Here is a 15905-nt window from a genome sequence, read left to right on the forward strand (position 1 = left end):
AGTCCTGAAGACAAACTTGTGTCTCAAAGTCCTGAAGACGAACTTCTGTCTTAAAATCCTGAAGACAAACTCCTGTCTTAAAGTCCTGAAGACAAACTTGTGTCTTAATGTCCTGAAGACAAACTTGTGTCTTAAAGTCCTAAAGACAAACTCCTGTCTTAAAGTCCTGAAGACAAACTTGTGTCTTAATGTCCTGAAGACAAACTTGTGTCTTAAAGTCCTGAAGACAAACTTGTGTCTTAATGTCCTGAAGACAAACTTGTGTCTTAAAGTCCTAAAGACAAACTCCTGTCTTAAAGTCCTGAAGACAAACTTGTGTCTCAAAGCTCTGGAGACAAACTTGTGTCTTTAAGTCCTGAAGACAAACTTGTGTCTCAAAGTCCTGAAGACAAACTCCTGTCTTAAGTCCTGAAGACAAACTCCTGTCTTAGGTCCTGAAGACAAACTTGTGTCTCAAAGCTCTGGAGACAAACTTCTGTCTCAAAGTCCTGAAGACAAACTTGTGTCTTTAAGCCCTGAAGACAAACTTGTGTCTTTAAGCCCTGAAGACAAACTTGTGTCTCAAAGTCCTGAAGACAAACTTGTGTCTTAAGTCCTGAAGACAAACTTGTGTCTCAAAGTCCTGAAGACAAACGTGTGTCTTAAAATCCTGAAGACAAACTTGTGTCTCAAAGTCCTGAAGACAAACTTGTGTCTCAAAGTCCTAAAGACAAACTTGTGTCTTAAAATCCTGAAGACAAACTCCTGTCTTAAGTCCTGAAGACAAACTTCTGTCTCAAAGTCCTAAAGACAAACTTTTGTCTTAAGTCCTGAAGACAAACTTGTGTCTCAAAGTCCTGAAGACAAACGTGTGTCTTAAAATCCTGAAGACAAACGTGTGTCTTAAAATCCTGAAGACAAACTTGTGTCTCAAAGTCCTGAAGACAAACTTGTGTCTCAAAGTCCTAAAGACAAACTTTTGTCTTAAGTCCTGAAGACAAACTTGTGTCTCAAAGTCCTAAAGACAAACTTTTGTCTTAAGTCCTAAAGACAAACTTGTGTCTCAAAGTCCTGAAGACAAACTTCTGTCTCAAAGTCCCGAAGACAAACTTGTGTCTCAAAGTCTCGAAGACAAACTTGTGTCTCAAAGTCCTAAAGACAAACTTGTGTCTTAAAATCCTGAAGACAAACTCCTGTCTTAAAGTCCTGAAGACAAACTTGTGTCTCAAAGTCCTGAAGACAAACTTGTGTCTTAAAATCCTGAAGACAAACTTGTGTCTCAAAGTCCTGAAGACAAACTTGTATCTTTAAGTCCTGAAGACAAACTTGTGTCTTAAAGTCCTGAAGACAAACCTGTGTCTTAAGGTCCTGAAGACAAACTTGTGTCTTAAGGTCCTGAAGACAAACTTGTGTCTCAAAGTCCTGAAGACAAACTTCTGTCTTAAGGTCCTGAAGACAAACTTGTGTCTCAAAGTCCTGAAGACAAACTTGTGTCTCAAAGTCCTGAAGACAAACTTCTGTCTTAAGGTCCTGAAGACAAACTTGTGTCTCAAAGACCTGAAGACAAACTTGTCAAGGTTGATGGACAAAACAGTTGTTTTTGCTCATCACTCATTATCAGCTAAAGCATGTTTACGTTGAATAAATTAGCCTAGCAGCTAGCGGACCTTTCCCTCTACTCATAGTTTAACAGATTACATGTAACGTTATTATTTTTCCTCCTCACCATTGGTTAAAATCTCTGCGTCTCCTGACAGAACAGCTCGGCTGAATTTCAGCCCACGTGCACGTAGTTTCAGCCGAACATTGTTGAAACAGCAGCTGATGTTACTGTGGTGAGAAGTTAGCAGAGTGAGACACTGTCCAGGCGTATACATCATGTTTTATCTCATAACGTCATTTTTTACTGGGGATACACAATATTATTGACATGTCATTAGTAACAGACGATATTGGCTTTAAAGTGAACTCAGAATCGGCCAATATGCTTTTTCTTATTTTGCACAATGAATGATTATTGAATAAATTGATATATAAATCGAGATCGATGGATCGGTACACCCCAAATTTGATTTGCATATTTATTTATATGGGTAAAAGGTGCTCAAAATAAGCTCCATTTTTGCAGTGATAAGGTGTTGTAGCGAGGTGTCGTGATAAATCATAAATACAAGTAAACGTTACATAAATAAAATGAATAAATGGGAAATAAAAGGACTATATTGAGATGACAGAGGCTGAAAAAGATAATGTGCTCCAGTCCAAGAGTATTTATTCATTATATTTCTAAAGTAAAAACTCACTTCATAATCTTCTTAACCTCAGTTTTAATTTCAAGGAATTTCCAAAAGGAGATTTCATTGAACGTTGATGGGGCAAAAATAATTAGAGATCTAACAGTAAGTAGTTTTGTTTCCTAAAGGTGTGATGTTGCTGACAAGTTCATGTTTTGTGTAGAGCTGCAACAAGTTAATTAGTGGATGGACAGATATTAGTTGGCAACTGTATTTAGAAGTGATTAATAGTTAATTTATTTTAGTTTTTGCTTAAATCAGTGGTTTTAATTTTGCTGCTTTTGCTTCATCTGTATCTCTGTAAACTGAAGGTCTTTGGGTTTGGACAATTTTTGCTATTTTATAGACACTTAAGAGATTTTATACACCAAACAATAATCAAAAACGTAACTGACTCATAAATCTACAATGAAAAAATAGTCAGTTTGAGGCCAAAAACACAGACTAGCATGTTTTTTTTTTTAGCCGTTGGCAGACGTTTCAGATCAGAGAAACAGTAAAAAATGAAACCGTTAAATCAGACACTTTCCCAGGATTATTGCATGTTTTTAGTGTCCTCTCTTGGTTTGTGTGTGTGATTCAGAGAGCAGCAGCAGCAGCAGCAGCCGATCAGGTTACCATTGATTCATTTATCATTGAGCAATAATGGAAGATGATCCTGCTGCTGCTGCAGAACTTTGTCCTGTGTGCAGGTTTTATTCTCAGCAGCTGAAAGGTCAGGAAACACACATGACAATGGGAGAGTGTGTGTTTGTGAGTTCACCCTCCCTCCTCAGCATGACGAAGATTTATAGTGTCCAGTTTAAACTCACACACTCAGAGGGGTCGGTCGGACCATCTGTTGTGTCTCTGCTCCATCTGCGAGTTCTGCTCCGACGCCTTCTCTCAGTCTGAGAGTGTGAATGAAACTTGACCTCATGCGCTCACCTGAGAGCCCAGAGCAGCATCTGTCAGGAGACGATGGGACCGCCACCATGACTGAAGAATAAACCTCGACAGACTAAAACAGGATGTGGCGTCTCTCTGTGACATTGTCCCGATTATTACGTGTGACAAAAAAAAAAAAATCTTGTTTTCACTGACTCACGTAAGGTGTCTTAAAGTCACTGTGAAGATTATAAGTAATTCTAGTTTTTGTTGCTGTTACTTTGGCATTTAATAAATTGATAAAAAGTATTAAAAGAACATCAAATATATGTGAAATGTGAGGACCCAGATGGATGCAGCTGACCTTCTCTGGCTGGAGGCCCTCGATTGCTCTCAGCTCAGTGAGTGGAGAAATGGAGCATGAGGACATTGATAACACAGAGTGTGGCTGAGTGGATGTACAGTAGAGGAGGAGGAGGAAGAGGGGAAAATGAAAGGATAATAACAGGCTAAAGGAAAAAAGAGGAGGAGCTGAGGTTGAGAGGAAGAAGACTGAGGTTAAAGGGAGGAGACGGCGGTCATAGATGGATAAAAAGAGGAGGAGGAGGAGGAAAAGGGAGATGTGAGCTGAAGGTTTAGGATCGTGTTGTGGTTTGAATCTGAATCAAATCCTTTAAAGTTTAGGTTTCAACATTTGTAAGAATCTCAATGTGTGTAAAAATAAACTTTGTCTCTAATGGCAGCTAATAAACGTTTTATAAATACAATTTGTTTTCGAGTCCAACTTTGCAACATAATCTCATCCGTATTCATCATATTTTGGCAGAAGTTCAGGTGTTGCTGTAATGACACTGGGGACAACCTTTCGCGTTTTAAGGCCCTGACACACCAAGCCAGTGGTGCGGTTGGTCAATGTTGGACCATCAGTGAACGTCCATGGCCCTTGTGGCTGCGGTGTGTCCCTCACCGTTGGCCCTTGACAGCGCTAGCAAGCTTTTTTTCCTCGCTGATTCAGCATGTTGAATTAGCGACAGCAGAAAATCACTCTGATTGTCAGTTCAGCTCAGTGCACGAGAAGCGAAATGGAAGTGAGGAACGTAAACAAACAGCTTAAGTCCAGAGGGAGTGAAACCAAAACGAACTTGTTCCATAAGGTCAGATATTTTTTTCTTTATCCACTAAGCTTTAAAGTAAATATACTCTCGGCCTTCTGTTTCCCCTTTTTGACTCACCATTACAGATTCCCGCCATCTGCTGGTGTGGAGAGTTATGTCCTGTCATGAAGGTGCGAAACTTGCTTGCTGGTTGGCTGTGGGCTGTAGTCTTTGCCGTGTGTTCATGCGCAACTATTTGGCTGAGACAGGTGACGTGAGGCGACAGAGCAGAGGGCCTTCATCCCCGCTAGTCCTCAGTTTGTTGTGTCTGGGCCTTTATTTTACTGCAGAGGAAGTCAGCGGTTAGGTTTAGGCAACAAAACAAAGATCTCAGTTGCTGCGAAAAAAAACACCCGGCTTTGAGTGGCACAAATGCTGCAACTGATGTCGTTTGTTGGTCTCGAACATCAGTCTGTTGGGTCGAGTCCAGTGTCCGTTGGGCTGCTCCACCTCCCCTCCAGTCCCCCCTACTTTTCTGTCCTTTAAGCTGCGTCTGTTGCTCTGAGTGTCTAATGAAGGCATGGATGGGTTTACATTGGAGTTGGCTGAACGCCTGGTGTGTCTCACACAGATGCTTAACGGTGCCCCCAGCATCATTTTAGTGAGGACAGGGTTGCTGACCAAGCGGTGTGCTTGGACGCCCCGGGAGCAAGATCTGGCTGCTCTTGTATATACTTTATCAATTTTATCACCTATGTCATTGTTTTATTCTATTCTCATTTAAATATTTAAATATTTGTTTATACATTTTGTGTACGTGTGGCGTGGCGGGACCTACAGCTGTATTTCATTGTGCAATCCTGTGTTGTATAATGAGCTTAACCTTGAGCCGTGAACCATGGCTGTACGACGACGTCGACTAAACAGGTTCCTGAGGAAGTTGAGTCTGTGTGCTGAAGTTACAGAGTTAAATATATCTGCTGGCAGGGAGCCATCGCTGATATTCCTCCATATCTCCCACTCAGTCTGTCAGTCCATCAATCACATCAGCCGGGCTTCAAGTACAAACCACAGCTGATAAATCGCCTCGCACTCTGAGACACAAGGGAGGAAATCATGTGAAAACATTGGTGAACTTGTCTGCAGCCACTTCAGCTGATAACTGAGGATATGTTGTTGTTCTGATGGTCAAAGAATAAAGTCATCGGATGGTGTTGAAAGTTTTTCAGCTGCTTTTCTCTGACTGTGACTGCAGCTGCTGAGTGTAGGTGAAGCTCTGCAGCTCTGCAGCTCTGCAGCTTCCTGGCTGCTCTGCTGTGAACTCCATTAAGGTAAAGTGACTTGTAAGCAGGGTACAGTACAGCCAGTCTGGGTGAGCTCATCATGGGATCCTTTACTGATATGGTTCAGTCGATAACGCGGCTGTCAAGGTCAGGACACGTAAGCAAACACTGGAGCTGCTCTGCACTCAGGAGCTCGCTAAGAATCAAGAGTCAGACTCAGTTGTTTTAAAGCAAGTGCTGTCTAGATAGTTTTGGTCTGACCTCGTCACATGTCCCCGTTTGGTCATGGACTTTCCACGCCCACATATGACGTCCAAGGTACCCTGGGTGTGTTGGTTGTTGATGTTCTGGGACGCCGTGTCAACTTCAGCCTGTTACATGCATCTGTTTTCAAAATACACTTCTGTTTTCACAGGAAATGTACAGTTTGCATACAGTCTCTTTCAAAATAAAAGCATTACATCGGGACACCACTGCGCATTGATGTTTTTTACTTCAACAACACACACACGTGGTTGGGTTTAGGACAAAAGAACAGAGTTTGGCTTAACAATCTTATGGTAAGCGAGCACTGGCCTCCCAGGTGAAAGGCAGTGGTTGTTTGACTCGTCTACCACCCCTCCTGCCCACCCTAATCGGACTTTCACCCCCTTAACTTACGTTTTTGCTCGCACATGTTTCCCCCTGACGTCACTGAGCCAGCCACATATCATGCTGATGTGGATGGACAGCTTTTTTTATTGGTGTTTGACGCCGGAAGTCACTGACCCAGCACCAGCATTCAACAACTTTGGCGTGAGACCAGGTTGTTTTGGTATGAGTTGAATATATCGACCGTAGAGATGTCTGCCTTTTCTCCAGTATAATGGAACTAGTGTCTCTTTCTAGAAGTCATGACCTGGTTACTCAAGATAATCCACAGACCTTGTTGTGAGCAGCTTCATGTAGGAACTATTTTCTTTCTACCTAGCTACATGCATCAACCGTATCACTGTGCAGAAGGAAGCATGCGTCTACTCATGGACGAGGGCTCTTGCTTGTGACAGTGAAAGATGTAATACATTAATGGCATCATATGACTTAGTGGATGCCCTGGCTTTTGGTGGGGGTTTTGCAGCTAAAAATGAACCTGCTTACCATGTTTCTGCAGCGATGCCGTCCCACCACCAGGAAGGCGTTACCACCATTAATCTTGGAATGAGCGGTTCTGCTCGTTAGCTCCCACCTGACCCAGGTGGTGCTCGGTGCACAGTGACCAAGGCTGTCGTTAACCAGTGGAGACCAGAGGGTGGTACAGCAGGCTTCTGCATGTTAATGTGGCTGGCTGGCTGTCTGTCAACAAAATGTCAGCAAAATATTTACATCACAAAACATTAAAATTTGGCACTAAAGCTCAGTAAGTCAATGGAGAGCCGGACAAAGGAAAAGGCCTCTTGTATTTCACATTATGTGCGTTGTTACTGGCTAATGGGTGTCAGGCTTTTGAAAGCAAAATTAACCAGAAATGACATCCCTAATAGCGTCTTAGCATGATCATTACCTTCACCTTCACTACTTTTGGTTTATTAGTCGCAGCTTTTCTTCCTGCAGTCAGTAATCACAGTTTAGCATTTTCTTATCCATTAAACAAATGAACAGACTTTAGGCCACACCTGGACTCATTTATTTAAATGGACTCTGTGGCTCGCAGCCAAAGACAGAAAGCTTCAGTGTTCCCCACATTCACACTCATCAAAGTGGAAATTAATCTAAAGCACACACATAAATCTGACACAATGGTTTCGCAGTAGAAATCTCTCTCGTGCATCAGCCAACAGCAAAACCATCAGAGTGGACCGTGGTTGATATACGAAGCTTTAAAGATCCCTGCAGAGAAATCAGGCAACGATACAGAGAGACGTGAAACTGAAGGTTCTGTGGATTTTATATTCATCAGACTTTTGTCAGTGGAATTGATCAACCTTTAATTAAATGCTTCATAATTATTTAGTGCAGTTTTCCTTTCAGTCAGTAAGCGTTGAACCACTGCTGTGGGCCATTGTGAACTGGATGTACAGCAGCTTGTGTATGCTTAGTGCATGTAAGGTAAAGTAACTTATTGAATTTTCCTGCTGGCACTTTCACCCCAGTGACCTCACTCCTCCAGCTCACAAGTTCAAAGGAGCAGATGCCACATTAAAGCGACCTTTCCCCTCTAGTAGTTCAAACCTCGAATTGTGTGTGTGTGTGTGTGTGTGTGTGTGTGTGTTCAGAGACTTATATAACATGTCTCTGGCTACACGTCACTTGCTGTTCTGTAGTTTATGAAATGAAAGAGCTGATGTCTTTCAATATTTTGAGTTAGTTTATTGAAAGAAATTTAATCAATATATTCTAAAATATTTGTACAATAACAGCCACACAGCAAACATTAAACAAACACAACCAAAAACAAACACTCCAGCTAAGAAACAGTGTTCCACGTCATAAAATGAATGGGGGGGGGGGGGTTGGAAGACAGTGGCCCCCTCCCTGTCTTCCTCCCCACTCTGACCACGCACATCTTCAAACTCGGCCTTCATTGTGATCTCAAATACACACTGGTGAAGTTTCAGGACTGCATCTTGCACAGTTGTGACCAAACAGCAGCCTCTGGGGCTGAAAAATGAAGTCAATGCTGAAGACTGCAATTCCTCTCATTTCCACTTGAGGCTGGCTCCAGAAGTGAGTCAGTCCCCATAGACCACAGATGTTTAAAGGTGCTGACACCAAACCGACATCAAAGAACTAGCGGCAACGAAAGCCAACTGTTACGTTGTCTCACATCGCCTCACGTCGCCCTGTGTCAGTTGCATTTGAACACACAACAAAGATTACATCCGACAGCCAACGAGCATGTGTGTTCTGCGCCTGCGTGAGAGGAAATAACTCAAAAAGGGAAACCACAAGTCCGAAGAGTGCATGAGATTAAAAATGTAGCGGAGTGCAGCCAAGCACCGCAGCACCTCCATGGACTATTACATCCAGATGGTCCCGGTGTCCTGAGCCAGGGCTAGCTCAGAGGCTAGCGGCGGCTCACGCTCCGCTAGCCTCCGAGCTAGCCCCGGCTCTCCGTTTGGGTCCAACGGGAGCACCAATCCCCGGTTTGTTATTCAGGTTAAAGTGGGAAGAAGCAGCGGGTCTGTGGGGCAGCTGAGTGAAGTGGAGCCTGAGGAGGAAGCACCAGTTAGCCCCGGTTTCACTACAGGCAGATTCACTCGCTACAGGGGCAAGGAAATAAAACCTGAACAGCCAATCAGAGTGATCTCTCTCACCGACAAGCTCCGCCACTGATTCAACATGCTCAAACAGCCAAAAAGCCGACGACAGGGGTCCGGCTAGTGCCAACGGTACGGGACACACCGCAAAAACTAGGGTGACAGATGCTCACTGATGGCCCGACATTGGCTGACGGCCGACCGTCCGGTTTAGCCCTCCAATAACTTGAATGGGGATGAAATGATGTAATCATGCGACCCCTTTAGACTTTCTAAATGTTGTCAGATGGAGGGATCAACTCCCCTTATAAGCCATTCTGCAGGGGTTGTGATGCTCAAAGAAATTAACCCACTTTACAGATGTCTCTTTCACAATGTATGTCTATGGCAGAAAGTCTTTTTGCGCCCGGTGGCATCACATGACAGATGTGGAAGTTGTAATTCCACAGTTTGACCACTACAAATAGGGGGCGTGGCAGAGACCCCCATGTTACAATCAATGCTCATCTGGAAGTCTCTTGTAAACTCATTGCTTCCTTTTGTCCTTCAAACTTTATTTCCTGGCAGCTCACTGACCTGTGTCTGTTTAAATCCCACCCACAGGATATGTGAAAAACATGGTGCATGATCCAACAGAGTGGAGGTGCAGCTGTGTGATACTGGATGTGTTAGGACAGTCACACACAGACACACAAACAGAGTGAGCGGGTCAGGAGCTCAGTTTCAACTTGAAGAGAGTCCAAAATAAAGGAGGAGGCTCGATGATGGACAGAGAGGAGGGAGGAGAGAGAGAGAGAGGCAGAAAAGAAAGTGTAGAATAAAGGAGAGAGACAGAGAGAGTCTCATTATCATTCAGTCGTGACCTCGTTCATCAGTCTTCATTCCTCCTGTGTGTCCTTGGTATCACAGCAGTGTTTCTGCTGCAGTGCACACACACACACACTGGAGGAAAACATGGCCGCCTGGTCTGTGTCATCATGACTGTACGTTTTTAACGGCACATTTGAATGATTTCAGAAAACTGTTCGACTTTAGTCACCTTAAAAGAGGCCCACCTAAAAAATCATCATCAGTCTAAGTGGACGCTATATTGAGTTTTTTTTTTTTTTTTGTTTGTTTTTTTTTTAACAGTCTTACTTCACAGTCAGACAGCCCTTTTCTTTTACACTGCATTTCTCAATCGTAAAACTTCTGTTACTGCACCACTGCTGTAATTTCAGAGGGTTTCAGTTGTGGATCTGCAGGTTGAACTAGACAAAATAGAGAGAGATATTGGACCATTCACGTTGCTTCTGGAGTCCGTCTCTAGAGTCTTGGAAAGGAGGGTATTTTACGAATAGTATCCAGAATGATCTTCCACAGTCGTTGCTCCTCATTATAAACTTCAGAAAGGTTAGATGCTGCTCCCTCCATGGAGATCATCTCCAGACATGTCTGAAGCCACAGTCCCTCTGTCAGCTGAGCTTTGTTATTATCAGTCTTTTAGCTCTCGTGCATCCAGTTGTCCTTAAACAGTAGAATTCAGAAGACACTTTGCAGGATCACAGTGAACAATATACAATGATTTGTCCCAGAAGGTTTTAATCTTAGTACAAGTCCATACCATGTGATAAAAGTACCTTTATCTTTATATCCTGTGCCATCTAATGGGTTGAATAAGTTCTGTGAACAAAATTATGATTTATCATTTTGTTCTTTACTGACTTGGATGCTTTGTGACCCACTGTGCTCTCCAGTTGAAGTTTTTTCAGCTCAAGGAGTTCAGAGCGCTCTGGCAAAAACGCCAGGTGCCTAGACTTCAGAAACAGTTGTTAAAAACAATTACAAAAATCCACCTGCAGCTGCTAAAATGCTTTCTGTGTGATCAGGGCCTTAGTGTTACTCACTTGTCATTTAACTGTCGAGCATTGGTACCTGACTCTGTTAAATTTCAGGTAAAAGTCAGTTAACTTCAGGGTTTCTGTCACTTAACTGGTCAGTAAGCCGATTATCTGCTGGGGGTCTTTCAGTCAATTGTCAGGCGTCACTTAAACGTCATGTAACATTAACGCAACTGTCACGTACTGAAGTAGGAGAATCCTAACGTGAACACAGCATAAAGGTATCTGGGTGGAGCTGAGGTGGAAGGATTAAACGGAGTGAGCTGACTAAACACTAAAGAGCTGTAAAACCAACACTGGATGATTCTGCTGCAGACGAGGTCGGACTTTATTTCCCCAGTGTCATGTTAGATCCTGCAGAGACAACAGATACTGACCGGAGGTTTTGGGGTTGTGATGATGACTCTGAGTGCTTCTGCTTCTCGGCCTGTGACTGTGACACAGCAGTGGGGAAGTCGTGAGTCAGCTTACCGCAGCATCTTTTATGGGAAACACTTTATTAGCTTATCTTTCTCTTTAAAGTCACTGGGCCCGTTTTAGATGATCTGTAGCTCAGGGCCTTAAGTGCATGATGCAAATGCAGTTAGGGAGTGGCCAGCTTCACTTTGCAAGTTAAATGGCACATAATCTGGGTGGAAAGTAAGGTGCAAGGGGCAAAGGGGTTGTTTTAGCATGAATTCAACCAATCAGAGCTTCATATTCTATTTCCAAATTAGAGAAGTGAGCAGTTTTCTGCTGAGAGTAATGCAGTCTGAGCAAAACTAAAAACTGAAGTTATAAATTTGACGGAGGAAACAGAACTGCACTTTTAGCTTCTAAAATAATGAGTGAAGTTACGCTGCTCAGCACAGCATCTCTCGTCATGTGGAGTCTGACAGCAGCTCTGCTCTGATCTCTGCTATGTTAACATTTCACAGAATGTCACTGTAGCAAATATCAAAACTATCAACTGTAGCTATAAACTTGACAGATGAAACAGAACTAAACTTTTACCTCTAAAATAATCAGTGAAGTTAAGCTGCTCCTTGTGTGTAAATGTTCACAGTGTCTTTCTTAATGTTGAGTCTGACTGCAGCTCTGCTCTTATCTCTGCTGAACATACATGAGAACATTAAATAACAAAAAAAGTTGAGTTCAATTAAGGCACTGATATACAGTTGATGCAGTTGGTGTCTACTGATACATGGTGGGAGGACAGATGTATATCAGTCCCAGAAATAGTTTAATTAATCTAGATTTTTTTTCCTTGATCATTTTTTAACATCCCATTTAGTTTCATTTGTTATTTATTTATGTATGTATTGCCCGAGGTACCTGATGCATTTATCCTTCCAATAACATGACTCGTCGTCAAGTCTATGCAGGTCCAACACCTGGTGGTTGGGACGTGGTACTTAATAGTTAAAAATGGCTCCCACGTATCTGTCAACTGTTGTGGACCCGTGCATAAAAGAGTTTAAAGCAAACAAATTGAACACGTTTTATTTCAAGATGTTATGCTGCTGGGTCTGATGATGTAACCGAGAACAATATTTCTTCTGTCAGTAAAACACATGGGTGGAACATGTTTGTGTTATCTAATGACACGTGTATCAGACTGTGTGATCATCATCTTTGATTCTCCTCAGGAGGTTATAAACCTGTGATCCCCTCAGGACGAGCAGATGATCAGTCAAAAAAATCCAGCATGATGTTTTGACCTTTGTGTTTCTCTCACACTGAAATCACAAGTTTCTGTCTCTGTCACACCTCGCTTTCTTCTGTCGTCAGCAGGGTTAATTTAAGCGTCCAGACGTGCTTGTGATGCTCAGTTTAGTTTATGATACGGTGGCCTTGGGCGGACAAATGACTGAGGGGGCTTTCAGCATTAGCACCATGTGCTCAGACTGCAGGGACAGATCATTATTATTATTGTTCTCTGGTCTTAGGAGAAGGAAAGAAATGTTGTTGGTGAGCTAATGCCACAACAAACATTCATGTACAAACACAAATAGGACCACACACACACACACACCTGTCGCAAACATACATACTATGCAGAGGCAGACACACAAGTGGCAACACACCTACACACACATACACAAATCACCTACACATTTATTCAACAATCCACCTATTAGTACCAATCTCTCTTTCTACCAACCGTCTTTTTGTTTTTTGTGTTATTACAGCTGCCACATTTATCATTGATGACTCAAACTAACACCACACAGCTGCGTCACCACAACAGTCACTGCACATCTTCTCCGTGCACATCTACAGCTGAGCTCTCTGTTTCTATTTCCATACATTATTAACCTGGACACACTCCTACCATCCTGTCTGTGTCATTCCCATGTCTCTGTTATAGCAAATACATTCTTAAAAAGAGAGAAATGGAAAAGTTTTTGAGGGATTTGATTGGTTTATGTTTAATTTGATAAATGAAAAAGCTTTTTTTGGTAGATTTTTGCTTTTTTTCTTTACGTAAAATGTCCCTAGGTTGCATAAAAGGTGTTCAAAGTTGAATTTCTTCTTCTTCGTCTTTGTCTTCATCTTTAGTACTATTCGGACGGGATTAGTTTTACATAGGGATGTGGACTAATGTCAGTTCACCACAGGATGTCTGTAATAAATGTCTGATTCACACGGGACAAGAAATCTCCGTAATTCTACCAGAGATGGGAGTGGTAACTCGGTTTGCGCCCTGGCGTCACCTCCCTGTCGGCACGTGCGTGCACGTTGCTTCCTGTAAGCATCAGCTGAAGGATAATAATAATTAATGATTAGCCCAATATGAAATATTGCCCATGATCAGGATTGTGTGTACACAGCGATTAGCAATATGGATTCATATTAGGCCTACCTAACACAACCAGAAGTCTCGTGGCTCTGAAGTGCTTTCTTCTCAACCTTTTTGACTGGTCTCCCACGTAGAAGAATGTCCACTATCACGACTGAATGCTTCTTCAAACGCCTCCATCATCGAAAAAATGCGGAAAACTAGTTGTAAACGCAGAAAAATGGTCGTAAACAGGACGTGACGAAATATTTACATACATTGTCACAGAGGATCGTGTTCGCACGGGGTTAATATTACCCGAGGTATTTTCTCTGGACCGTTTTACAGAAGGTAAAAGTCGCCGTAATGTTTACTGACATTATCCGTAATGATTACAGACATGGCGCGTTCGAAAGGACTAAAATCCCTGGTAATGATTACTTTACCTCACGTCTCCACGTTGAACTCATCCCGTCCGAATAGGGCTTTTGTCTAATTTTAAACTACTAAGATGGTGAACATCATATCTGCTAAATATCATATTATATATTATATATAATATATATAGATATTAGCATTATCATCATGAGCATGTTAGCATGCTGACGTTAGCATTTAGCTCAGAGCACCACGATGCTTCAGTACAGACCGTGAGCTCCTAGCTCTGTTTTGTTAAATCGTACTTCTCTCCTTTATAATTCAAATTAAGAATGAAGCCTTGCTCTGTTGTACAAATCAAGGAAATTATTTTGATAATCAATTCATCATTTCAGGCATTTTGCAGATAAAAACAGTCTCCAGCTCCATAGATGTGATGCTGTCCTGCTTGTTGTATCTCGTATCACTGTAGATTTAATATCTTTGAGTTTTGGACAGCTCCTTGGACAAAATAAGCATTTTGAATATTTCACTTAGAGTTCTGGGAATTTTTGTTTTTGTTTTTTTATACTGTTATACTGTTGCTAGCAGCGCCCCTCAGCTTTGCAGCGACACACCTGTAAGTCGCTTGTAAAATCAGTGACCTCCTTAAAATCACTTCTTAAAACCCATTTTACAGACGTGCTCTTCTGTGATCTCGTGTTTTTATTTGTGCCTTTTTAGACTGTCTTTATCCTCCTTATTATTAATATTATTATTTTGTATTTTACTGTTTTTATTGTATTTATTTTTACTGGTATTTTTTGTATTATTTTTATCTCTATTACTCAGTCTTGTCTGTCCTCTTGCTCATATGTTTTTGCATCTTTTTTGTCTTGCTTTATTTCAACAATCAGCACTTCAGTTTGGCTTCTGTTATGTTGCTTCTGGGGTTTCTTCTTCTTCTGCTAAACTCTGTTTTTAAAGGTGCTATACAAGTCAAATTATTGTTATTATTGTTATTATTATAAAGATAGTTTGATTTACCAGGAAAATAACTAGAAGATAAATCAACAATAATTAGGTGCAGCCGCAGTATATCAGTCTGTTCTAGTGTTTTCACTGAGGCCTGATGTGTTTGTGCTGAAGGAACAACTAAAGTGACGCTCCACCCAAAATCTGTCTTTTTAGAATCAAACACTCGCAGCTCTGAAACAGGCCGGCCTTGTTTTTGTCCTGCCTGAGGGTATGTACCCTGTCTCACCTGTGTGTGTGTGTGTGTGTGTGTGTGTGTGTGTGTGTGTGTGTGTATGTATGTATGTGTTGCACACAGACAGGATGTGGTGGGTGTGCCCTGCTGAACATCGTTTGTCTGATTACTATCTGTCGTTTACTGAGCAGTTGATTGTTTTTATTAGGGTGTGTGTGTATGTGTGTATGTGTGTGTGTGTGTGTGTGTGTGGGGTGGTTAATGTGTTACCTCTGCACCAACCACATGTCTGAACTCAGCCTGCAGTGTTGGAGCTGCCACGTGTTTCAGGTGTTAATCACTCAGTGACAGTTTGTGTCGGAGCTGCTGCCTCTTGCTGGATTTTTCCACTGACTCATGACTGTAAATTATTTTCTACACTGTAGGCATGTTACAGACCTCTCAACAGCCATGTTCATCGTGGAAGTCTGCAGGAGAATTTTCATGAACATGAAACTCGCTGCACACAGCACACAGAGATTCATGATGCAAATGTATTGCTCGGTAGGGTCACTGTGTCTTTTGTTGGACAGTAAACACTCTGATCTCTATTCTAAAACTAAACTCAGGTAATATAAAACTCTGTCAACATCTGTTAGCATCTGCTAGCCACAGAGACTAACCAGTTTACAAACTAGTAGCCACTAATTTGGACATCATCTTGTACATCTGTTTGTAAATCTGAGCTGCTTTGTTACATGATCTGTCCACCAGAGAGCACTGACAAGTTTACTCTAACTGGCAATGTCAGTCAGTTAACTGCCGAAAATATTTCAGACTGGTCACTCATGTCAGTCTGTAGATCAATTTTGCTGCTCTTCATTTCACTGCACTTTGCACCAACTGGGTTTGATGGGAGCTAGCTAGCCAGCGGCACAGCTCATTTGGTGATTACCAGTATTAAT

General features: G+C 42.0%; 1 protein-coding gene across 6 annotated transcripts in view; it reads left to right on the plus strand.

Moving 5' to 3' along the window:
• LOC125880631 (serine-rich coiled-coil domain-containing protein 2-like) overlaps positions 1 to 15905 on the plus strand; it is a 92139-nt gene that overhangs the window by 13201 nt on the left and 63033 nt on the right. Inside the window, exon 1 of one of the 6 annotated variants that reach the window (XM_049563261.1) lies at positions 14969 to 14997. The exons of the other annotated variants lie outside the window; for them this stretch is intronic. The gene's annotated coding sequence lies outside the window, so the exon portion shown is untranslated. Of the gene's footprint in view, positions 1 to 14968; positions 14998 to 15905 lie in introns of those variants that run through there. 6 annotated transcript variants of the gene reach the window in all.

The sequence above is a fragment of the Epinephelus fuscoguttatus genome, linkage group LG20 (assembly GCF_011397635.1).
Source record: "Epinephelus fuscoguttatus linkage group LG20, E.fuscoguttatus.final_Chr_v1".
Taxonomy (NCBI): domain Eukaryota; kingdom Metazoa; phylum Chordata; class Actinopteri; order Perciformes; family Serranidae; genus Epinephelus; species Epinephelus fuscoguttatus.